Source organism: Stegodyphus dumicola, chromosome 2, assembly GCF_044657685.1.
Source record: "Stegodyphus dumicola isolate Sdum_Otavi_A_Nest chromosome 2, ASM4465768v1".
Taxonomy (NCBI): Eukaryota; Metazoa; Arthropoda; class Arachnida; order Araneae; family Eresidae; genus Stegodyphus; species Stegodyphus dumicola.
Genome location: NC_140769.1, coordinates 25801383 through 25828277, shown reverse-complemented (window position 1 = coordinate 25828277; position 26895 = coordinate 25801383).

The window sequence follows — 26895 nt, the reverse complement described above, 5'->3', positions numbered from 1 at the left end:
ATGAACTATTTCAATGTATTTTAATTATAATAGTGTATATAATAATGTATTATAATATTTATTAATTATAATAGTTATAATAATTTGTTTTAAGGAAGGCCTCAAAGCAAGGAAAAACACAGTAAATTCAAATATATACCCACTGTGTTACTCGGCTCCGGAAGGTCAGTATTTTATTTTTTTTGTTGGTAAATTGGGCATATTTGGCATTAAAAATGATTCAGTTATGTTGTTCGTATCTTCCACTTGAGGTATTTATGCCTTAAGTTAACCTGCATTTTATAGTGGCATAATTATCAACAATTTAAAAGTTGTTTAAGTGCGGCTAAATCTATCTTTTCTACCATATAGCACCCATATTTTTTTACATTTGAAAATTAGCAGAATAGTGAATTTGTTGCCTATGTAGAGAAACTAAGCTTCGCAACATAAAAGTAACGTTTTCTTTTATTATTGCGAATTAAATTATGCTTAATCCATTCTAGAATTAGCATTTAAGTTATTGCATTATTCCATATATTTACTCTGCATAGCAACCACAACAAATTAAGTCAGTTTCTTGACCTTCAGTGGCATTTTCCCGAGTGACAACAAAAGGAAACTTTCAGATTTGTGCACCGAAAAATTTGCCTTCTGGCCCGCTGGCCGAATTGCTTGTTTTTGCGTAGAAAATGTAATTTTAATTTGTTATTTAACTGTATTTGGAGTTTTATCTTTTTTTATATCATTCAATTTTTAATACAGATATTTGAGATTTTATGTATTTTTACCTTGTCGCGAAGTGAGAATTGAATTAGTTAATTAAGAAATATATCTCTAATGATATTCGAGGAAATAAGTGTAAATTTATGCATAAAATAATTCGTAAAATTTAATATTACGTACAAGTTCGTCATGTGGCGTAAACATCAGATTCTTTTAGACTAGAGAAAGGAAATAAATTTACTTTGCTAATTTAATTTATAATTTATCTTCTACATATTCTTTATTGTTCTTACATATATTTATTAGCCCAAAGAGGCAATTTGCCTACAAGAGCTATTAATTTTGTTTTGACATTTTGCGGCGGTTCACTATAAATGTCGTCTCAGTTTTCAGATTGTTGCCACACAATATTAGAGCCCTACATTATATTTAAAGAAATTAAACAACGAACAATCTGCATGTGTATATGTATGTTTCTCACATTGTGAAAAATCAACGGTACCCAGAGACATCAAATTCTGAATAACGTAATCCTCCAGTCGAATATGGGCCCAAATTACGAATTTGAAATTTGTTTTATTATGTATTACATATTTTGTCTGACATTAAAGAATTTTTGATTAACAAACTGAATGATTTCAAAGCCAGCAATGGCAAGCCTCTACGAAAAAAAATATCTTTGAAATCTTTGAATCTCTCTTTGAAAACAATTTTCTTTAAAATATGATACCCAAAATTCTTTCTGATTACAATACTCCCTTTACTTCGTACAAGGCAATAAAAATACCTAACATAATCTGGAATTTAACAGAAGAGTGAAACATTATGTAATTCCACATTAATTTTATCCAAAATTTTCAATAGAAATAATCAAAATCCTTCATTTATTTTGAGTTTGAAATGAAATTATCGAAAATCGCTTAATCTGTTATAAGCTGTTTGGGTTAAGTAATTACATATTTTATTTTTAGAACAAAAGTGGAAAACTTTTACATTATTAAATTCATTTCCAAACTTCGTAACCTCTAAAATATTATCATCAAAATTCAAAAGAGTTTTATGTAGGAGGAATTCAGAAGAATAATCATTTGATCGGTGAACATATCTGGATGTCATTAAGATAAGTGCTTTTTAAACGCCTGTGCTTTATGAAATGTATCAAAAATCAATTTCCTCTGAGTTAACATAAGTAAGGTTGCATGCACCACGATTCGATTTAAAGGAAAAGGAATTATATAACACATTCTTAGCCTCTCATAATAGAAGAAGAAAACACGTTTTCAAGAATTGAGGAAACCATTAACGGGAAAAATATGCAAATCGCAGTAAGTTAAGGTATAATCATCTAAGTCTGCAACTTAGAATTGTAATGATGTGAAGTTACATATTTATGCACTTTTTTCAAACTTCAAAGCATATGTAAAATATTCCTTTCATTCCCTAAGAATTATACAGTAAATTATCGAAGGACTGAATACACTCCTGCACTTCACATAATCATAATGGAAATCTTATTCCCATGTTCAAGAGACAGAGCTATATCTCCGCACATTTCAGCTTTCTCAAGAAACATTCCCTGACATTCTTTATAGAAAAATTACTACTTTTTATATAATAGTGCAATCGTATACAATCGTAATACATCTCGTAATTTGTATTTTAATGGGCTTCAGTTTTCCTTACTATATATGTATATAGTAGTTATAATATAAAAGCAGTTATTTCAACCTAATCTCTTCTTTCATTAAGCTAAGATATAAAAACTAAATAACAGATAGATTAAATATATATAAAAAAATCTGAAAGATTTCAGTTTTTAAATTACGTCCAAAGGGGTGTTTTTTTAACGTTTTGTGTGTGTTACCTTTATTTATTAAATATCATGTTCTTTGCACTTAAACTATACATTTCAGTTCAATAGCAATGTCACAAAATAATTTTAAAATGAGCATATCTTTAGAATTTCTGATACAGAGTCTGAAGATAATTTTTTTTTTTTTTTTTTTTTTTTTGTGCAACGTTGCCATGGCTCGCTTGGAAATCCTTGAGTTTGTTAATCAAAAATTCGTTAAAGTTTTACAAAATATGAAATCGTTAATAAAACAAATTCCAAATTTCAAATTTTGCCCATATTCGTAGGAGGATTACGTCATTCAAAATTCGATGGATTTATGTACCGTTATTTTATCACAATGCGAGAAATATACATACATTTATGCAGATTTTTCATTATTTAATTTCTTCAATTGTAACGCATTTGCTGGCAACGGTTTGAAAAGTGAAACGGACATTTATAGTGATTCAACGTAAAATCGCAAAACGAAAATAATAGTCATTCAGGGACAAAGCCCCTTTGGACTAATAATTTTACTATTTAGAACAGCTAATTTAATGAGCTAGCGCTAATTAATTTGCTAAGTAAAGGAAAACTGTTATCGTGTGACAACGATTTTCGTTGTTGTTATTATGATTCAGCTCATTTGTTATACAGTAACATCAGAACAAATTTGTGAATGTTATCGTGGCTAGAAGCGCAGTATTATGTCTGTCTGTCTTGGCTACAGGTGGCAGTACGGCATTACCAAAACGTTCTCATTATTTACGCAAAACATTCCTGAAAGTATTTCAAACTCTCCAGTGCGTGTTTTTATCCTCATTAATTTAGGCAACTTTTCAATGCTTCTTTTAGATCAAAATTAAATATTCCCTTATTAAATCATTAAATTTATACGTTTCATTAAATAACTGTGATCAATCCACATCCAGTGCGCTACTATTAAACTACGAAGGAAGGCGGAAGAAAATACCTTATATACCCTTCCACGCGGCAATTCCAAATAGAATGCGCAAACTAGTGTAAGCTAACCAAGCAGCTTATAGACTCTCCCTTTTAAAGGGCGACTTGGGATTAGAAGACGCAGTAGCAAAATCCTGGTGGTGACGATTTACTCAAGAGATCTCTCATTTACTTGACTATCAATGTCTATACTATTTGTATCAGCATTAAAAAGTGCATTAAACTTATTATCAACAATAATGGAACTATAAATGTATTTCCTTGAGAGGTTTTGGCATATTTTGAAAGAGATCTGAACCCAACTATACAAACGTTGTAGGGACATTAGGTATCTTTTTAGAAGCAGGAGAAAGGAAAATGAGCTAATGCCTTCACAGGTATCGAACCACGGACCACTGGAATACAGGCCCAGCGTGCAGAACCACTACTCTACGAAGGCGCGCCAGGAAAGTGGGAGAAATACCTTATATACTCCCCTTTCCAAAGGATGATTGGGGTTTTCAGGGGACCCAAATCCTGGGAGTGGAGAAACCTCATCCAATACCCTTTTAGTTCGGGCACTACTGTAGAGACATTAGGTATTTTTTAGAAGGAGGATAAATGAAAAATGAGCTAATGCCTTCGCCGGTAATCGAACCACGGACCTCTGGAATACCGGCCCAGCGTGCAGAAATATTACACCGTGAAGGAATACTAGGAAAGTGGAAGAAATACCTTATAACGTTAAAAGTACTAACCAAACCCAGTTCATACATATTTCTTTAAGTGGGATCAAGGATTTTTAAGGATCATCAATAGAAAAATATAAGGGTCTGTCAGCAAAGAGAACTGAATAAATTAAAGCTATTAACTATGAAACTGCATTTTGTCTTGCAATATTATTTTAAGAATAAAACAAAAGTATGAACTACGCATCATCGTTATTAAACACAATCTAAAATTTAACATGATTTAAGTTTAATGAAAACAAGCTTAAAACCATCTCCCTGAAAATAGATTAATTTGTCCATCACCTTTTAGTTCGAGCGATACTGTAGAGTCATTAGGCTTTTTTTTAATGATGGAACCTGAAAAATGATCAGTGCCCTCACCGGGATTCAAAACTGGACCTCTTGAATACGGGCTGAGTGTACTACTGTTACACCACGAAGGCATTCCGGAAGGAGGCAAAAATACTTTATAGATTATTTAATGATTTGTGGCAGTACCTATGTTTTGTTAAAATTTGGGTTTAGTCAAAGATTTATGAGTAATTATTCACAATACAACACATAAAGCATCCGAAAGAAAACGTGTTTAATTATCTTTCTCCTCTCTCTCACTTTTTTCCCTCTTCTCATTTGCAGTCAATAACGTAATATTTGAACAGTTTAATATAATAACACATATGCATATATATTGTTGCGTGCGTACTTGTTCGTAATAGATTGAATGCACAAGAATGATAAAAAATTAGCAAAATTTATTCTTATCACAAGAAATAAAATAAAATGCTGAAATTCGTTCTCGCAAATATTCATACAATATCGCAATACTACATAGTAGTTATATTTTCAACTACTAAAACGTTAAGGAAATCGGATCCCACCGCGAAGTCGCTACAGTCAACAACAAAAACTTAGTAAACAACTAGTAATAAACAACTGAACTGAGATGTTCTTCTCCGGCTTTTTTATCAGTAATGAGAATCTTTTCTTAATTTCTCGAGGTTTCTGGAAAGCAAAAGAGTAGAATTACAATTACAGCTAACACACAATTACATTTATTGAATTTAAATATAACTTACGAGATATCTATTTATTAAATGCGGGTGCTCCTGTAATTTACTTTTTCGGTATAGGTTTCTCTTACACCTCGTCAAGCGCTGCTTTGAAAACGGGAATAAATAAATTTTAATCACGATTCTATTAAAAATAGCAAACTAAAAGCAAAAACCGTAACAACATGTATATATACGTGTGTGTGTGCGTGAAATACATGTAGAATTTTATAAATAATATCATAGTTTATTGATAGCATACTACATGTGAAGACATTTATTCAATAGATAAAAATACAACATGATAAACATACCATAGAAAAAATTCGAAACGCAAGCATGAGCAAGTTTAAATATTTAAAACGCTTTCTAATAAACATACAAATATTGGAACTGACATGGCACATCCGTCTCCATTTCTGCAGTTCCTACTATTTCAGCAAGGGTTAGCAAAATTCTTAGAATAGAAAATAAATAAATCTTGACATTTAATTTTGGATTTACATTTGGATATTTAATTGGATATATGAGCTTGGAAGAGACTTTGAGCTTGGAAGAATTACAGTGGTATAAATATTTGTGTCAATATTTTACTGATTTTAAAAATATATTTAGCTTGAGAAAATTTCACGCTACTCGCTATGCAAATATTTAAACGATAAAAGTTAAGTATTATTATGCTGCATAATCTAATATGACACATCTTATTTTACTAAAAATGTGGATCTAAAATTTGAGCTCACATATCCCCCTCGCAAATAAAAATATAATAGCTTTCTGAAATATATTCTTTTGCAAAAAAATCGAAGCACAATGAAGGAAGTGGCAGTTTTTTTTTGGATGAAATTGAATATGTGTATACCTCATACACAGATAATAAAATGATTAAAAAAGTCCTTCTTGATGCTTCGATTTTTCTTGCAAAAGAGTGTATTTATACAGATGCATTAAAAAGATTTTGTGATAGTTTTCCAAAACCTAATTTTTAAATATAGTCTGATGTTCATAGATTTCAATCATTACAGCATTCACTTTTTGATTATTACTGCTTTTTGTGGTGAATATCTCCCCCTATGCAGCAATACGTAAGTTAACAAAAAAAATAAACATCTTCTACCATGAAAGTTCTCAACTGGTGTATATCATAATTACAGATGGGAACTCGGTCAGCCTTTTATTTAGCTGCAAAATATTTAGTTCTAATTTACGAACATAAAATCTACTTTTATTCAATTTTTGGTATTTGTTAACATTTTTTATACTTTTTTGGGTCCATTTTACAAAAAAAAAAAAAAAAAAAAAAAAAAGAAAACACTAAAAGTAATCTAAATTTAAATAAATGTACATACAGTTTTCGAGTTTTGGAAAGGAGGAGGGAGCTAATGCAATGGTAAAAGCGGTGCATATAAGCAAAACACACTTCTAGCACTGGGAAAAGGGGGCATGGAACAAAACAGTTGAGATCCACTATTATAGCAAATGTATTAATGGAAGATAGCTTTCGATCAGCTTTAAATTTTTCACTCAGTGTAATTTTGAATTTTATATTTCTAGTACATTACACTGGAATAAAATGCATTACACTGAGCAATATAGATTTTTTTAATAAACAGAAGCACTGAATTACAACAACATGACTTACTATAAATTTAATACCTGTTTAAATGGATATTTAGCATTTGCTAACTGAAACCTTACATCAACATTTAAAGCAATTTTCCAACTCACTTTTCTGTCTTCCTCGTAAATGAATTTTTCACGCTTACCACATTACACAGCATCTTTCCCACCAAATTTAGGCAAACGTATTTTGTATCGATCTGGTTTAACTCAGGAACAAAATCCTTGACGTCGAAGTAGACCAGACATATTTTATATCATTTATTATCGTTAATTTCAATTGCGGAAAGGACAGTCGTTGCTGCGTGAAAGGCATAGCTAACATCAGACTGAGTACTGAAATCGGTTTAATGTTTCACTATACATAGAGGCTTTATTAAATGGTGACGTAACTAAACTAAACAGTTCCTGATGCATGACACATTCCTTGAAGCATTTTTAGTGGATTTTATAATTTACTTTTATGCATATTAAGAGGTAAAAATATATAATATCCACCGTAAATAGCTTTACGAATTTTGTAAATATATAAATAGTTTCTGTGAAATTATAGTATTTTCTTTATAATGTAACATGTCTAAATGGCTATCTCGCTAAATGTGGCAAGAAATTATCAAAAGTCGCCGAAATTAGTGCCCATTTGGCGACATTTGTGTCCTCTCCATGTATAATTGCGATTGGTATTATGACTGAATAAAGGTTATTTATTTTATATGTAACTGTAACCGTATCCGGGCCTCATATTTGTTCCAGTAATTTAATGTAGTGGAAAATACCACACTTCGTTTCGGCCGGGGAGGTCTAGTATAAATGGATATTTCGTTGAAATATGATGCCTGAAAATTTTCGCGATTACAATACTTCCTTTTTGCTTTGTACAAGGAAGTGAAAAACATCCAAGAGTTGTATCGAGAAAATTACTGTCTGCATTTTTAGGAGACATATCATGTTTATATTTTCTTTATTCTTGATTATACAATAACTGGTCTATGAGTTTGGCGAAGATAGTTTTCGAAATTCTGCGAAACTTGAAACATTCTTCTTATTTACTTTATTTTCTTGCACTGGCTTCTGCTATTCGTCTTTTATTATTTATTTTCTTTCATAAATATTAATTTTTTGTATTACTCTAAGCAGTAAAAGAGGAAACTATGCATTTACAAAAATATACTCAAATTATTTTTACCTTTTTATTTTTAAATTGAAGAAAAAGTCCTGTATAATGATTTTTGCTTTTTAGGGACACCGGACTAACATAAATTGGAATTATTTTGTCCATGCCTTTTATAAAGAGCAAAACTAAGCCAATGAAATAATGGTAAAAATTGTGGCTTACTAAATTTTGTTGTTTTCAGCTTACGTTTTTTTTTTTTTTTTTGTTCGTTAATTTTTATTTATGTATTGTATTATTTTTCCTTTTTCCAAATAATTTGCCATGTCTGTAGTTAATGCAGCTTTCATAAGTAGTGATACTGTAAGGTATATGCTAATTTTATAACAGTTACTTTTAATTTTGAAACCCTTTCCTTCCAATTCTTGTCTCCCACTTACAACTCCCTACCAGAACGAGTTCTTCGAATAGCGTTGAATGCAAATGAATTAGTAGTAGTATTAAAAGGAAGTTCAACTTACTTCGAAAGAGAGTGCTTAGGAGTCCTTAGTGGCGCGTGTTTGCCTTCTGGCTAATTCATTCTTGAATGTATTAGGCTCGGCTGTATTGTACGTACCACTTGATAATCGCGAGCTAATTTAAATTAAAGGTCAACTACGTTAGATATTTGTGTCTTGTTTCGACTAAGCCTAATTTTAGTTAGTATTAGATTAGTTTCTCATACTGATTTAAAAGCCCGACTGGAGGCTTTCCTGTAAGCCCGAGAAGGGAACGATTTTAATTAATTCCTTTGAGTAAATAAAAGGGTATTTTAACCTTTCTTGACTTTCCATTGTAAGTACTTGAAATCGGTGATTAAATCGCTAATTATTTCACTAGGTTCCGGGACATTTTATCATAGACAAAGTAGTGAGGTATTACAATACATTTTAATTATTAAATGCGTTCATGTACAAAAACTAAAGCCTTGTTGTAAATGATATTAAATTGCCCTGCACTTTGACATTGCAAAAAGTAACAAATTGTTCTGTAATACAGACTGTGAAATTTTTTAGTTGATATCCATAATGATTGAAAAGTATTGTTATATAAATCGGTCCGAAGTTCAATAGAATTTCAAAAATGTATCTAGAGTCTTTTGAAATATTGCTGTAGTTGGTACCATAGAGTTTTGAGAGAATTCCCAATGTGTAAATCTTCCTGGTAAGTTAAAATTTTAGAGCTCTTCGGAATGCTATTAAACAGTTAGCTACAGCTCCATCGTAATGCATTTCATACTTATCGCCTTGGAAAATTATTTTGGCAACACCTGGGTAATCAAAACGATGAAAGAAAAAACAGCATCTATCCAATCTCAATCTGAGTATACCTTTGATGGTTGAAATTCACGTCACGTATGAATAAGAAAATTGTATATAACATGAGCAGAATCTCAAAGGTTCATGTTTCATAGTAACTCGAAGGCCTCCTTCTACTCGTTGCTAAATCTATTACGGTGTCTATCAAGATTTTCCCGCGACTGGCGATGTACTCTCTCTCTACGTGTGTCATCACTCTTGTAAAAACAGAAATGGGACTTCTCAGATAAGATGGCTCCATCCTATGTCTCTGCAGTCCCATTCTAAGCGCAAGGTTTACTATTAATGTTTCTTGCGGTAAGGAAATGTATATTCATTACGTGGAGTTTCTTGCATGCTGCCGTTCCAAACTGAAGGATATGGCTCATCAATTATTCTTCAGTTGGTTCCTCTCTAAGAAAAGGGATTAGATACTTCTCGGGAAAATCTCCCGTGGTTCATTGAATAAGCACTTTATTCGAGCACAATTCGTACGGTGCTTGTATGAGTACAGCGTTAACTCCATAGCCTTAAAATATTGCATGAAACCCCGACACATTTAGCCACTTTTACAGGGTGTAATTTTAGAACGTGTAAAAGAAATTTTTCCTTTATGTCACTCAATAAAATATGTTTAAACTCATCTTACAACTGAGTAAAAATACTGTCATTAAACAGCAGGACTATCACTCTTACAGAGGGTTACTTACTTCATGATCATATTAATAAATTACCTATTATCCAGGAAGGATAATTTTTGTTTGATCGGGGAATATTGCAAGAAGCTCGGAACTCTGACAAATAAAATAAACAAATTCTCATTGCTATCTACGAATAATTTAGGTTCTTTAATTTTAGAAATTTTAGACAGAAAGGTGATACGTTTCTAAAAAAAACGGATAATCGACATTTTCTGGCATTAAGATACTTTATAAGTTGAATTTAGATGATGAATCTTTTAAAGAAATTCTTTCATACCTTAGAAACCAAACCCGAAAATCCACTCAAAATTTCACAGACTAAGGCGTTAGTAACAGAAGAAAAAAATTACCTGCGATGAAAGCCTCATTTAAGCATGTTTACGCTTACGTTCTTTCGGATTTATGATCTGTTATAACAAGTCATTCATAATAATGATGTGCGGCATGTTTTGAACTGCTGTTGTGTTCCCAAAGAGGATTTGTAGGCTACATGTCTGAAGAAAGGCTCTTTGGAACTCCAGTGCATGGTTAATAAGTTAAGCCACTTAAGGGCTGAGTATTTTTACGTGCCTCTTTAAAGCCGTAAATGCGAAATATTAATGAGTACAAGAGCAGACTGGCAGACATGGCACTGATTTTTCTGCCAGAACTGAAAACAAAAGAGAAATAAAAAATATAAAGAGACAAAAATTATTCAGGACATTATGACTGCTCTGCATTTTACTCTTCTCTCACACTCTGAATAGTTAGTTTGTTTAGGTCAGTGATTTCCCACATTTTTCCTGCATCAGCCCGATTTTCAGAATGCTTTCTACGTCAACCCTGAACATTTTATTTATAATATACAAGGTACAACATAATCGCAATAAAAATGCTGTACATAAATAGCATGGAGAATAGCATCAATTAAGAATGTGAAGAAAAATTTTGAAAAAAAAATGTTTTATTAGATTTATGTTTTTAGTCTAAAGGGGCAATTTTCCCTGAAGGACATTAGTCTATAGGGGCAATTCCTATTTGATTTTGCATTGAAAACTATAAACAACGAATCACTTTTCAAATTGTTGCTACCAAATACCGCCTGTATTACATTATTTCCTTCCATGTTCATTGTTTAATCCATATGTAACGTGTTTACGAACCAGATCCTTTGAAAAATTCCTCCACGAAGTCAATTCTGCTCTGAGGCAGATAGTGCTCTATAGTGCTTTGCCATAATCAAATACACCAAACCAAACCTCCAATAATCACCAGTAGAAATGCTTGAAGAAAGAGAATTAATTGTTCGTATAATGTGGAGTATTATTTATATCAAATGCAGGCATTCATAGGAACTTTCACTAGAAAAGGAAACAAAATGTTGTTTTCAAACCCTTAAACTTTCGTTACACTATTTTTATCTAGAAATGTTGCTCTGCATATGTTACGACTTCATTGACCATGTTTAATTGTTGCCTCATCTAAGGTAATTCGTGAGTGCAATTTAGTTGACCATATCGTTAATCCGAAACATTATGTTCCGGTATCCTATTTGTTTGGCTTAATCCAATTCATTCCTAAAACCGACGATTGTTTATTAGCCCAAAAGGGACGTTAATCCCGAATGGGATGTCAGTCTCGAAACGTCATTTTGCGTTGAATCACTATAAACGGCGTATCACTTTTAAAATTTTTGTCACTAAGTATTACTGCTCTCTATTTTATTTTAAAAAGTTAAATAATGAAGAATCTGCATAAATGTATGTATGTTTCTCGCACTATGAAAAAACAACGGTACCATTATTTTGCCCCTAGTGCCATCAAATTTTGAATAACGTAGTCGTCCACTCGAACATGTGCATCTAGAAGCCCGAATTTTGAATTACGAATTTGTTTTATTGTCTATTTCATATTTTGTAAATCTTTAACGAATTTTGGATTAACCAAATTAACAATTTCAAAGTGAGGAGTGGCAACACTGTATGGAAAGAAACAATTTTATCTCCAGCGCACTAGATTGTCTGTCGGAAATTCTAAAGATATGCTGTTTTTAAACATTTGCTGATTTTGCTGTTAAATCGAAATTTATGTGGCATAAGTGCCAAGAAAGTGTTATTTAACGAATAAAGTAAAAACGCAAAACATTAATTATAAAAAGTAAAATAAATGGTTTGTAAAGCTATGTTAGTAAAAAACCTGGAAATTGGTACAATGAACTGAGAACTGCAGAAAAGGGGAACATGTATGTCAACTCTTATACTGAATAGGGAATTCTAAACGTGTACTGCTATGCTGCTTTTAAAATTTAAAAATTTATGTAATTTTTATGTTGAAGTGTATACGGCGTAAGCGCGAACAGAATGGTGCTTAATGATAAAGCTAAAAGACAAAAAAAGTGGTTAGTTGGAGTCTAATAGCAGACTGATAGACTGCGAGCTCAGCGAAAGGGTAAAAAGATTTAACAAACATGTTGAATGACCTTTAAAATCTGCAACCCTTCTAACTTTTTTTATTTATTTATTAAACTTGTCTTATCTAATCTGATGTAACTTCTCCCGAAATTAACCTACGTGCGTCATACTCGCATTGATCTTCTCATTCGGCTGATGTTTGCTAATTCGTATAAAGCGCTTATCCAATATATCTTTCATCAAAGCTCATCTATCATTGAATCTTAGTCCGGCAATGTTTCCACAAACGTTGTAATATGCTTTCAGAAATCCTCGCAGTTTCCAGGTTTCTATCTGCCATCTGATAAAATAAACCAAAGAAATAGATTCACCCAAATTTAGTTGCAAAAGTAAATTTTAACTGGATACGTGAAAATAATTGGTCTCAGAATCTTATTTATTGCGTTCACTAAGTATGAGGATGATCTCTGTGATGATGTGTATAAAAATATTGCGAAATTCTAATATTCAGCGAAATACTCAGAACGGAATATTTTCAATGTAATATTTCCTAAATCTTAAAATCCTTCTAATATATTTCCTCTCCTTAAGTATAAATAAAACTAGGAACTTCTGAGCCAGGTTCTTTGTTATTTGGTTTCCATGGATGAAAAAAAAAATCGCTATCTTAAAAGAACATTTTACTACTTCGATGCACGTAAAAATGTTAAAATTCAGTAATTTGTGTAACCGGTTTCCTATAAGCATGTATTGTGGCATTTTCCTTTCTGTGCGAAATTTTCATTGTATGTGATTGTTTATTACAGCAATAAATTACGATATCATGAACTATTACTGTAATAACAATATGCAATAATTTGGCGAAATAAATATGATAGAAAAGAGTACCTACAAAAGTCCTTACTGAGGGTCAGCGAAACGAAGTGCAAAAGTACAAAAATAAATGTCTTATTTGTAACGCAAAGAAATTAAGATAATGAAATGAGTTTATTACTTTAGTGCACGTAAAAATAAGTTTAGTGATTCGCGTAACGTGTTTCATGGAAGCATTCATTCCAGTATGTTACTTTTTGTGCGAAATTTTCATTGTATATGACTGCTTATTATAGTAATAAATTATGATATTAAGAGAGATTGCTGTAATAGAAATATGCAATATATTGGAGAAAACATATGTGACAGGAAAGAATACCTACAAAATTCCTTGCTGAAGATACACGAAAACAAAGTGGAGTTGCGGGAAAATAATTACGTAAACAAAATCTCCTTTTATAAATGAAAAGAATTTAATATAAAGAAAAGAATTTGATTGAAAGGTTCGTTTTCAGTGTAAATAAAAGAAGGATTCGGAAGCGAATGATGTAAAACATTGAAAGTTATGTGCAGGAATGTTAATGTGTTATTCTTATACAATTACTTTCAAGATCAAGCTAAATTAGCCAAGACAAATTATAAGTAACCTTTTTTATGAATGCATGAGACTAACCTTGTGTTCAAGACAGTCACTGAAAATTCGAAAAAGAATGTTTTTTGACATTAATATACAGGTTAATATAGACTATACATTTACTGCTTTTTTTTGAGAATAACATAAAGGCATTTCTAGAAGATAAAGGTATGTTTTAGGCCAGTAAAAGTTATACAAATGAGCACGAAGGAGTATGCCCAGCTCCGCTTTTTTAGTAATTAAACATACTTTGTCAGCAACTGATTTTCTTCAATTGAAGAGAAAGTCTAATCTGCATCTAAATGCATTAAATATTCATTCAACTGAAATTAACACTGACAGGAGAAAATTGCGTGAACTTTCCCAATTATTTGCATGCTAAGAAAAATTTAACATCGATAGGAGTAATTAGCGCCCACTTTCCCAATTATTTGTATATTAAGGGAAGATTAACATCGATAGGAGAAAATAGCGCTCACTTTCCCAATTAACTGTATATTAAGGAATATTTAACATCGAGCTATTTTTTATTCTGCCATACTTTTATTATTTAATATTTATGCGAAAGTCCAAAAATCAATTACATACTTTTTTCCAAATGGCTGCCTTTAGTCATTGTAGGTGTTGGTCAGTAACTAAAGGCGGAAGCTTTGGTCACTTTATTATGTTGATGTTGCTAATGCTCACTTGCCTGACTTTTAAGGCCAGTTTACACATATCCGAGCGACCCGCAGCGAGCCCATCGCTGCGACTATTTTGACAATGCGAACGCTCACTTCGTCCGAATAGGAACGTAGGGGAGATGAGTCAGGGAGTCCGTTTCTACTTTGAACCTGTTGAAAATCTATCCGGGCAGTAACTCCGAGCAGTGTTCGCAGAGACGCCGTGCCCAATTTTTTCGTCATATCGAAAATTCCGGGATGGAGCGATAATCTAACTATGGCACTTTTAATGCATATGTATCTTGTGAGTATTATAGGATACTTTTACTACCTGAATATTACGACCATTGTTTACTAACACCTAAATATAATGTGGATATAACTGCTGATCAGAATGAATTTAGGTTTTTGATATTGTAGAAAAAACAAAGAAAATTAAATTAGAGTATCGTATTCAAAATATTTATTTTAAACATATTTATTTCTGAATTTTCTTCAAGCATAAAACAATTAATTTATATGTTATTGAACTACCCAATAGAATAGAGTTTTTAATAAAAAAATTAAGTGAAAGGACAAACATTTATTTTATTTTGTTGAAATAAATTTCGGAAACCCAGTATCTACTCATGGCCAATTACGTCTAATAAAATATAATCTAAGATTTTGGAATTTTATTTTATAGACTTTCCTTTTTATTTGAACCACAAATTAGATTTCTTTATAAACGATCAATCGGAAGTATTGAAATAAAAATCTCCGACGGAATGCGTTATTAAACATGCTAAAATTTGAGGCTATTATTAACATGCTACAATTTGAGGGTGTTGGAGAGTTCAAGAGAAAGATTAATAATTTCCGCTAAACCTCATACACAAAATATGGCCTCAAACGCATCTGGAATAAATATGCTGATTGTGTATTTTGGCATTGGAAATAAATATTGCAGAAAAATGTTCGAGTCACGCGTCCCCAGAAACCGAAGCGCTATCTGCGTTTTAATTCTGCTGGCAGAGCATCTCGAAAGAACTTTTTTTTTAATAAGTGGAGTGACCATTTCCAATAAAGTTTCAAATTATCCTTCACCCATCCTGATGAAGTTTTTGTAACTTTGGATATCCTCGCCCCGAAGTTCATTTAAAAGTTGATTTAATGCTCTCATTTATCACGGCGAGCTACATAGTCACGTTTTGATTTCCTTTTCTTCTTCGTCTTTGTTCTTTTTTTCTCCAGAACGGAATTTAATTCGTTGGAAATTGCTTCACAAACTTTAAGAACAGCAACTAGCACGTCAGTATACATTTTGCAAACAAACGGAAGCGAGTTGTTAGTCCGCTCTGATAAGCGTAAACAATCTATCAAACTACAGGCGCGTTCACTCGATTCGAGACGCTCGGATGAGAGGCTCATTCGGAGAAGTGTAAACCGACATTTATTCAGCCCAATCCCACGAAATTCCTCGTGGTAAGGAGCGCAAGTTTACACCTGTCGTTGGCAACCAGCCGTGAACACCTTACAGGTGACATTGCGATTTAGCTCAGTTTCGTCCCTATTTTGATGGAAGTACCCTAGGGGATAGGTCCGATGGTCTCCCAGCCATTTTCTCCTACTGCCTTCCTCTCGAGAGCAGCTTCGACTCGCGGCATATTTAGAATACCCCCATGTCGCAAGGACGCTGTCCATTTACAAACATCCATACCTTCCCCGGGATTTGAATCCGGGCCCTTCGGCAGGAAGGCAGGCAGCGACGCTAAACCACCCTACCGTTTGGACAATTCACTTTATTCTGGAAACACCTAATATGTGGATCACCGTTGCCTCTTATGAAACTTTTATGAAGGGACAGACGTCCATGCTCTCTCCGATTTTAACCTGGTCTCTTTGGTACGGCAGTTAGTGTGGCTAACCACTTTTATGTCTGGATGGCATAATCAGTTATATAATGGGCTTCATCGTGAATACAGTAATGCAGAATTTTGCACAAAAAATCTACCGCTCAGATTAACCGCTGGACCAATGGAGGAGCATTCAGCTGTAAAGAGTTAATCAAGTTGTGAACAGGAAAGAAATTAGGCCAAGAAAATTAATGAACAAAAGAAACTTATTGTATCTTATTATTTCTATTTAGTATACCTATATTTATTCTATTAGAGCATTATATTTTTATATCAGTATTTATTTGAATATATTTCTTATTATTTCTATATTTATTTTATGAAACGTATTTGTTACGCTGGGATCGAACCCAGGAGAACGTTCAGTAGTCAGAAGTCTGATCCGCTCTGCCGCTGGTGTGCAAGTGATTGTTAAAGCTTTAATTAACAAGAAAGAATTTTTTTAACGGGGAAAAATAGATAACGAACACACAAATGGTAAGAAAGCAAAAGAAGCTCATTTTAACTTTATATTTCTATTTGTAATACTTATATTAATTTTATTAGAGATTTTTATAATTTACTTATAATATTACTATTTTTGATTATATTTCTTTACAGATGTATTATTTTTATATTTATTTTACTAAACGCATTTTATTAAATATATTAAAAATTGTAAGGAGAAACTGAGAGTTCGCTGCGTACGCAACCATAATTTTCACACAGTTTATTGGAAAAAAGTTCATTATTGCTTCGAACAGAAATCAAACATGTGAAAGTCTGCTTTAATAGAAAATCAAACAAAAGTTTTCAATTTAAGAAATCTTTTTCAGATTCTCTCAAGTTATTTTGATATCTTACAACAAATTACTTCCTTTTTTGAATTTAAGAAATACAGTTAACGCATTATATTCTTCGAAAAGCACTTTTCTGATCATGTTCATATCTTCTTTTAAATAAACCAAAAATTTACTGCCCTTCTTATTATCTTTACATAAAACAAAAACCTAAGGATAATAACATAAATAAAACAGAAGTAAAGAGATTCTTTTAAATAAAAATTCTAATATTACAAAAGCTATCCTACTCTGCACCATTTGTTCGTTTTTAAGCCCAAAGCATTCCAAAAGGAAAAAGAAAAGAAGGAAAGGAGAAGGGGGAAGAACATCCAGAGAAACTTTCATTGATGATTGTAGCAATTTCCCTACAGAAAATAAAAAGAAAGAAAACTTTCCGCTTGGAATTTCTTCTAAAAATTCCGTTTCGTTGGTGAAAGTGAAACGATTTCATTCTTACGCTATCTACAGTCATTAAATATATCAAAAAAAAAATTCCTTCCTTAATATACACATTCGTATCAGCAATGGTTAAAGAGAATTTGGGGCAAGTCTTTCTCTTTCCGCTGTCTAAATCAGAAATAAGGTTGAAAAAAGATATCATTCGATCTAAGACCAGTCCTTTTAAGCGACTAATGACAGTGGTCTGATCTTTTTGCTTTTACCCAGCCTACAAAAGGACCGTCTGTTACGAGGCTACAAATTCTTCTGACAGCCGAGAAGGAATTTTTGATTTCTTTCTAACTAGTTTCTAACGACGGGATACCTTTCCGTTATGGTTATTGTTTTAATAAAGAGTTTTTATTATCTCACATTTTTCACAGCTTTCAGGTAATCTTGAAACTAAACGAGTAAAATTCTTATTTTTTAAGCAATTGTTTGGCGATGTAAAATCATTTCGCTACTGTGAATTGTTAAACAATTTTAAAGTCTGTTTAACTTTTGATATGGAAAGTTTCTCGAGGTTTCCCAGTCGAATATATTCAAGTTAAACGAATGAATTTAAGTTAAAGTACAGGAGAAAGAATTCAGCAATTAGACTGCTGTTACTTTTCTATATAGTAATTTATGTATAGGTTTATCATAATACATTCTGCTCAAATCGGGACAATTTTGATAAAATACTCACAACAGGAAAGTAAACCTATTAAGATAAGTACCTATGCTTGAAAAGGCTAAATGAAGAAGAAGTTGTTAACAAAAATATAACTCTAAGATAAAAATAATTTTTAATAACTCAGATGAATAAACCATATTATGAATAGGTTATTAGTATTTATCACTTGTGCGAAAGTTCTTTAAAAACACTTTATTATTTTAAAAGGCATCGAAACATTTTCTTCGTATTATAGATTGCAGTATCACTTTTATTAAATTCTCGCAGTAGGCAACCTCTGACGTGCTCTTTAAGTCTTCTCCCTTTAAAGCAAAAACCCATAAATTAGTCTTACAACGTCACACATTTCCTTGTCTATTTGCTACTTCTTCAACCCTATCTAAGTAAGCATACCAGTAAGAAGAGAAAATCTGTCATAATTCACGTCCACAAAATTGGATACACATTTTTCATACTTCGAACAATTGCAATTTCTAATGACTCGTATGAGCTGTTTCAATCGTAAAGGAATGAAAGGGAGAAAATGTAAAGAAATTATATATTAATCAAATAATAATAAATAACCTTAAGATACTTTTAACATAATTAGTTATTATAAATTAATTCATAACTGCTAGTAAATATAGGTTGACTCTAAAATAGCTGCTAAAATTTTGAAAACAGCTTAAAAAGATAGAAATAAGTAGATATTTTAATAGAAATGGCACGTTGAGTTGGTAGGTAATACTGTTGGGAGAGATTAGTCTAAGCGGTTTCTGCATGTAAATCATGCTCGGTTTTCTATTGACATGCATCTCTAATGTACCCGAAGTTTGATGATATGAATTTTATCTATGGAGTGGTGGACAGAAGTCAGAACAAAATTCTCATAGTATGTTTTGAGTAATAGCTGTTGTATCAATAAATGTTGGAACGCTTAGTTGCCGTTGTGAATCTAATATTACTGTTGATGCTTGCATTTTCGAGCACTAATTGTAAAAAAATCTGAATAGTTAGAATACTGGTTTCTTTCTGTTATAGTCTACAAACGGCTTAGCTGTAAATTCGCTGAACGCCGGTAGTTCAACCTGGGCTCGGTACTAGGCGAACAGGCTGACTGCACGGCCAATTTCTTGGTTTTCCTTAGATAATACAGGCTGACTGCACGGCCGATTTCGTGGTTTCCCTTAGATAATACTCGAAGAAATCCCTTCTCTTGGAGATATATCTCTATCGTATTTTGCTGTAATGAAATACACCAAATCAAACCAATCTTCTACTGCGCCTTTCTTACGTGCCTTTGGGCCCGCCAGCGGCTAAGCAGGCAAATCGCTAAACACTGACAGTTCTGACCTGGGTTTAATTCAAGGCGAAAGGAGTGGTTGCATGGGCATTTTCGTGAATTTTCCCTTGTGTAACATATGTACCAGCAAGTTTCCCTTAGAAAATCCTCTACAAATGCATCTATCCCCTTAGGCAGATAGCCCTAGAGTGCTTTGTCGTAATCAAGTGAGCCAAGCCTTACTTGCAGCCCAACCGGTATAGTGGTTAGCGTAGCTTACTGCCGTGACAAAGAGCCTGGTTTCGAATCCCGGAGAATACGTGGATGTTTGTAAATGTATAAGAGTCCGTGCGGCATGGGGCACTCTAAATAAAATCTAAATAATTTAAATACTCCTCTAAATGCGGAGAGACGAAAGTCCTTTTGAAAGGTTGGTGGTAGAGGGAAAGGTGGTGGGTGACCCTCGGACCGGTCTCCCCAGGGTGCTTTCCATCACAATTGGGGAGGAACTGAGCTAAATCGCACTGTAAGGTTCTGAAGGCTGTTGCCAACAACATTGCGCTCCTTGACACGAGTAACTTCGTGGGCTTGGGTTTATTGTAGATCTGACAAATGAGCATTAGCAACAAAAACAACACCAGCGAAACTTACTTGCTTTGGTTTAAACCCATTTTACATGCCTGAACATACACGCACCTTTTCCGCGCACACATTACTTTGCAAGATCTGCTTATATCAGTCCAGTTTACCTGTCTTTACAGTACTTTTTTATCTAGATATTTTGAATTTCTTTGTGTGTATAGACCTACTTTAAAAAGGTTCATGATTAATTAAAAAATCATCTTCGGTCCCACGCTTAAGGAACTTTTGCGTTACCTATAGGAACTATTGCCTTATCTATAGGAACTATTGACTTAACTGTAAGCTTTTGGTAGTTTTCATCATTGCATTAAAGGGATGATTTGGTGTTTTAAGGATGTCCTTCAAATTGTTTGAATAACACGATTTATCAAATTGTGTATTGGTGGAAAATAATGCAACTCGGAAGTTGATCATACATAGCAGGATGATGTAGTCGCTGGAATGTTTTAAACCTAACATTCCAGCGACATAATTTGCTAGTTCATTAAAGTTAACTTCCAAATTATCTAATCAATAGTACAAGCAGAGGAAAATAAATAAGGGATCAAAACTAGGTATTTGTTGAAAAGGCAAAATACAAGACCATTAGGTAAAAAAATCTGCCCATTTTACTAAACAAGATGCTTTAAGGCCGTGATCCCCATTCTGAAGTTCAATAGGTAGAACAGTTACTGGTAGTTCGCCCAGTAAAATCAAATCATGAATTTCAGATTTTTTTACCGTTATTATCTAATTTCTACTATATTTGTTAAATTCTTTCACTTTTAAATAATGTTAATATTTCCTGCGTAATAGTTTATGCCGAAATGTATATTTCAAAGTAATCCTGCTCAAATTTCAAAACATAACCTTGTATTTTAAGATTTGAGTTAAAGAATGTACTTGTAGATTCATGAGAAAGTTACAAACGTATGTAATTAATTGAATTGTTAGTTTTAACGGAGAAATTTCCCTGTTAATTGCCATTGCTCGTTTTGAAATCGTTGAGTTTGTTAATCAAAAATTCGTTAAAGTGTTACAAAATATAAAATCGATAATAAAACAAATTTCAAATTCCAAATTCGTGCTTCAATATGCCCATATTCAGTGGCAGATTACAATTTTCAAAACTGGATATCTCTAGGTACCGTTATCACAATGCGAGAAACATGTATATTTATGTAGATTCTTCATTATTTAATTTCTTTAAATATTATACAGGTCTCTAAAATTTGGTGGCAACAATTTCAAAAGTGAACCATTGTTTATAATGAACCAACGCAAAATGTCAAAACGAAATCAATAGCCTTTCTAGGATAATGCTCTTTGGGCTAATAACATAAAGGTTTTCCCTTTACTAAGAGGATAAAAATTGTTCCAAGTAGTTATTGGAAATATTAGATGGAATCAAAAGGCTCGCTCGTTATATCCGTTTTTTTTTAATCCGGTTTTGTTTACAGTAGGGTTCCATTCAGCAACTGTACTAAAATATGAATGCTCCATAATATTTTAGTTATTGCGAATTAAAGATTAAAAAGAGACATACACCTATTTAGCTTCATTCCTGAAGTTCTACTGCTTTCTGAAGAAAACAATAGAGTTTTGCATAAATCGTAAGATATATCATAACATTGGAGCAATATAAAATGTAATTAGCTAATTATAGAAAAAAATAGGTTTTCGTTTATGTTCAATACGTTAATTCATGTTAATGGGAATATTTATAAAAAATTCGTTCTCACTCGTAATTAAGCATTAAAAATACTTTAGTAATCGCTTCATATAGAGTTCGAAATAAGTTCTGCTTCTCTAAGAAATTATTCGAAATGTTGGATCAGAAAAAGAAAAAATCATTATCTATAAATTTATGCATTCATTACTAAATTTATTATTACGCTCATCACATCAAAAATCAGAAATTCTTAATTAATCAAAATATGGCAATCATCAAAAATAACATTCAAAAATAAAATATTTTGGAATGAAATACATCTGTTTAAAAAAAGAAAAAAAACGCAGGATATTTCTAATTAAGCATTTCTTCTTTTATTTATCTTCATAAGCAGACCAAAAATAAAAGAGAAAGCAATTAAACAAACAGGTAAAAAAATGAAATTTTTAAATTATAACGCCTTTACCCCCGTTTTAATCTTTGGAGTCACATCATTTATAACGACAATCATTTTAGTTTATAAAAAATCTTTTTCCAACATGGCTTTTAAAAAAAGGTATGGTTATAAATTAGCAGCATTTACGAAACTGCGCTTAGTATTGGCAAATAAAGTAATTAGTCACGAAATAATATTTTTCTAAAGAAAATTTAAATTTAAAGTTAAATATAACGAGTAAAAAGTTTAATTTCTGACTTTTACCCTTGAACGGCACTCTTATCTTGATAATGCAAGAAACTATTTCTGACTACCATTCATAGATATTACTTTTGACATTAGATTTGAAAGATTTATTGACGTCTCCTACAAAATCTGTTTTTTATTATGCTAATTACTTGATTTATTACTCTTGATTTTTAATTCTAATCAAATGGAAATGATTTGTCTCAGCTGCTCTTTCATCAGGAGAAAGGCCGTTTCCACAATCACTTTCTGAAATTTAAAATTTTATGTTGAGCAAACGTAGACCTCTTATTGGAAGCAATAATATACCGATCTGAAAAATTAAAAGAACAACTTTGAAACCTCGTGTAAATTTAGTGCTTTTGCAGCTAGAGCATGTACTTGCACATCTTTATGATGTCTGAGATACCAAAAGTGCAAAATATTTCTGGAAAATTTTAATTTAAATAAGCACACAATAAATGTGATACAAGTGGGTATTAAAAAGCTATTGCTACAAAGATTTAGAGATAGTAGTGAAATTGCGTGGTCTGCCCTGATCGAAATCCAAACTTTGCAACGATTTCCCATGCTACATATTTGATAGTCCAAGAGTTCGTGCTATAGCAAAATGCAGAGCTGGAGCTTAAGTGACACTCCTATGTATGTTATTGGATTTAAGTGCAGAGAATATGTGAGGCACTCCACATAGCTAGATTTCTTCTCCTTTGAGATAATAAGTCACTAGTACAGGGTGGAAGGGAAGAAAATTATCATCCGTTAGGAAGGAATTATAACCCATAAATAGCTAGACATAAGATCAAATAACCGTGACAAAAATCATGAACATCATCTTATCTGCAAGCATTAATAATTTGACTTAAATATCATGTCTCTATATTTTAGCGTTCAATAAGTGCAGTGATGAAAAGATGTAAATCAATTCGTATACTTGAAATTATGGCTGCCTATACCATGAATTAATCCCCCTCGACCGATAACTTTCATGTATGCTTTTAAATTTATTGCATTTGTTTTTCTTCTTCCAGCCTGTAACACGACTGTAATCGTTCTCCAAACAAAAACAAGACTCATCAGCAAAGAGAACTTGAACTAAAAATTAAGTGGAATCTCAATCATTTTGTTAACTGCATTGTATTCGGATGAATTTCGCAGCAAGGTGTAGTGGTACAGAAGTCATGGGTTTCGTTGCATGAAACCCTCTTTTATCTGACTTATGATACGTGTATATCCGAGTAGCTTCCGCTGCAGTAAATTTATCCGCTGCAGTTTTAAAATTATTTTCAGATTTTCGGCATGAGGGATTCGTTACTTTTAACATGTTACAGACCAATATCAATGTCTGTTTTCTATCAACTCTTTTAATCACCCGCCGTTTCTCACAATCCGTCAGATATTTTCTCAGTGATATGTTTCACTTTAAACATATGCTAACGTTTATTTGTTCCATCTGTTCCTACAATCATTGAAATTTAGAATTTGAAACACTAGTTACTTTCTTTCTTTTACGTGCCGTAAATAGAAGCAGAAATTTGCATATTTTCGTATAGTGAAAGTAAATCACATTGGATACGCAATAACGTTGATCTTGAGCTACCAACAACCTACAAATCATTGGACGTCACCTTCGAATTCAAGCCTTTTAAGGCGAAAACGCCAGAGACAACCATTCAACTAATGGACCGCAACTGCCAGAAACGGCCGAGATTGCGATGTTGTTTTATCCCCTCCCCCTCAGGTATGCAGTTCCCCAAACGCATTGTATCAGTTTATTACAGATAGCTTGTTCCAAAAGGATTTAATTTTGATTTCTTATATTTAGTTTGCGCTTTTTTCACCTTTTTGTATGTTAAAGGACGAGAAAGGGAAAACATTTCTGTGAATCTCGAAAGGCATTTCGGTATTTTAAGCGTGCAGGTTAGCGAAAGCTTGGAGTTTCTAAGGCTTAACATAAAAACTTTCTTTGTAGTTATCCCTTTAATTTCTCCTGCCAGTGTGTTTTCTGACGAAAATATATTTAAAACTCAGTGTATACGTTGTGATAGGATATATTGAATGAATGAATATCTTTCAGTACGATGAATTTTCATTGTTAAATCTGTACATACCATTGTCATAAATTTAGCCCCATAAATGGAGAAACGTCGAATGGAAATATAGAAATTATTGTTCAAGACTGATAATATCTCTACACTAATTTGCCTTTTCTTCTCGCTCCGTATATTAAGCGAAGCAATATCATAAAACAGTTATGCGTAACATGTTTGGTAAATTTCGGTACTTGTTTACGAAACTGTACAGAATAACATTAAAAAACTTCAGTAATACTTTTTAAATGCTTAATAAAAGATTTTAATGACTTTTAAGGAATAATATTATAATGAGCTGATGCAATTTAAGGAGGTATTACATAACAATAAAATTCAATACAATTAAATCTTTATCCCACAATGAAATCTATTACAGTACATTACATAATAAAATTCATTGGAATAAATCAATCATCCGTTACATCGCAATAAATAGACAATGGGTTACATCCAATAAATTAATTCCATTACATCAGAATAAAATTACGTAATTGCAAGAAAGGGTTGAATGAAATCGACATACGTTTGGTTTAGACAGAAATATTCATTTCTTCCGATATATAAGTAACCGTTAATTAAAATTACATTACTTCGAGATATTTACTAAACAAACGCTATAATAATAAGAAATACCCATTTCATTTTTACGATTCCTGTTTCAAATATTGCAAGACAAGCATAAAAATAAATAATTGTAATAGTTATGTTTCATAAATCGGAATCTGTGCCATTAAAATTTGAAATGCAGTAATTATCCGAAATGAATAAGGGTTATTGATTTTAATAGTTACACTAATATTATTATTTTATAGCATTATTTGCCCACATCGAATCTTGACTTGCAAATTAACTTTGTAACTCGACAATTAATATAATGTGTTGCATAGAAATGCACTGTATATATGTTTTAGAAACACCGGCTGTTTTACATAAGGGGAGGGATAAGATATGATATAACCTTGACATTGAGTTTAGAATGTTTACGTGCAATCTTTTTGTTTTAACCAGAGAACATGTGCTAGTAACGCCCATAAATACTGACTGGAACACAATAACCTATTAAAGATGTGTTGGAACAAAAGGAACTGTTTTGCATACAGCCGAAGTTGGTTGTTTTCAAACAGCAATGTGAATAACAATATACGAAATTAATTAGTTTCAAGCAGAAAGCTAGCAGAAAATATCGCACTAAATCAGGAAATTGAGAAGAATACGGAATACTAAATTCAGTTAAACTGTATAGTCATTAGCTTATTTTGATGCTAGAGAAATGAAAAATTAATAATGCCCTCGCCAGGACTCGAACCTGGAAATCTCGAATACGAGCCTAGTTTGCTACCGTTACACAACGAAGGCAAGCAAAAAAAGAGGGAGAAAATATCTTATATACAGCCACTAAAGGCCAACTGGAGATTAGGGGATTCAATTGCAACATCCTGCTGGTGAAGAATCATCATCCACCACCTTTTAGTTCGGGTGCCACTGTAGAATTATTAGTTGATTTTGATGCTGGAAACTTGAAAAATGAGCAATGTCCTCTCCGGTAGTTATCTGTACCTCTAGAATACGCGACGATTGTGCTAACGTTACACCACGAAGGCATTCAGAAAGGAAGGAGAAAATGCCTTATAAATTCAGTCATTTTATTGCAAAAACAAGTTTAAAATATTTCCTTTTGTCACAGAATTTTTAATAATTTTTACATAATATTTCACTTTAGATACATTACATTTGACTACACATGCATGTGTAACAAAGGTATCTGAACTGTTGCTAGTGAAGTTATAATATTTAGAGAGGTTTGCTAGTAAACTGACCGATTCTAAGTCAGCCAATTTCTTTTAATATTCTCCCGTCCAGAAAGCTGAGAAAGAGGGGTATACTAGTTTTAATCTTCAAAAGATACAGCATTTGCAAAGACAAATCGTTACAAGTATGGCGTCCCAACGGAGGGTAACAGACCCTTTTCATCGCATATTTGCAGAACATTTTTGAAGATTCTCAAATCCTATAAGAGTATTCCTTTCATAGTACTTTGTAGGAGTATACACATGCTGGAAGTTCTTAACTTTGAAGGAGATGTGTGACATGATGGGTGATTCGTAATTCTTTAAGCATTGATCCAAAGAGATTTAAAGGTCTTCGACAGAGCAAAGAATCAGGCCAAAAATGAAAAATGATCAACTCAGATGAATCGATTTCCAGATGAG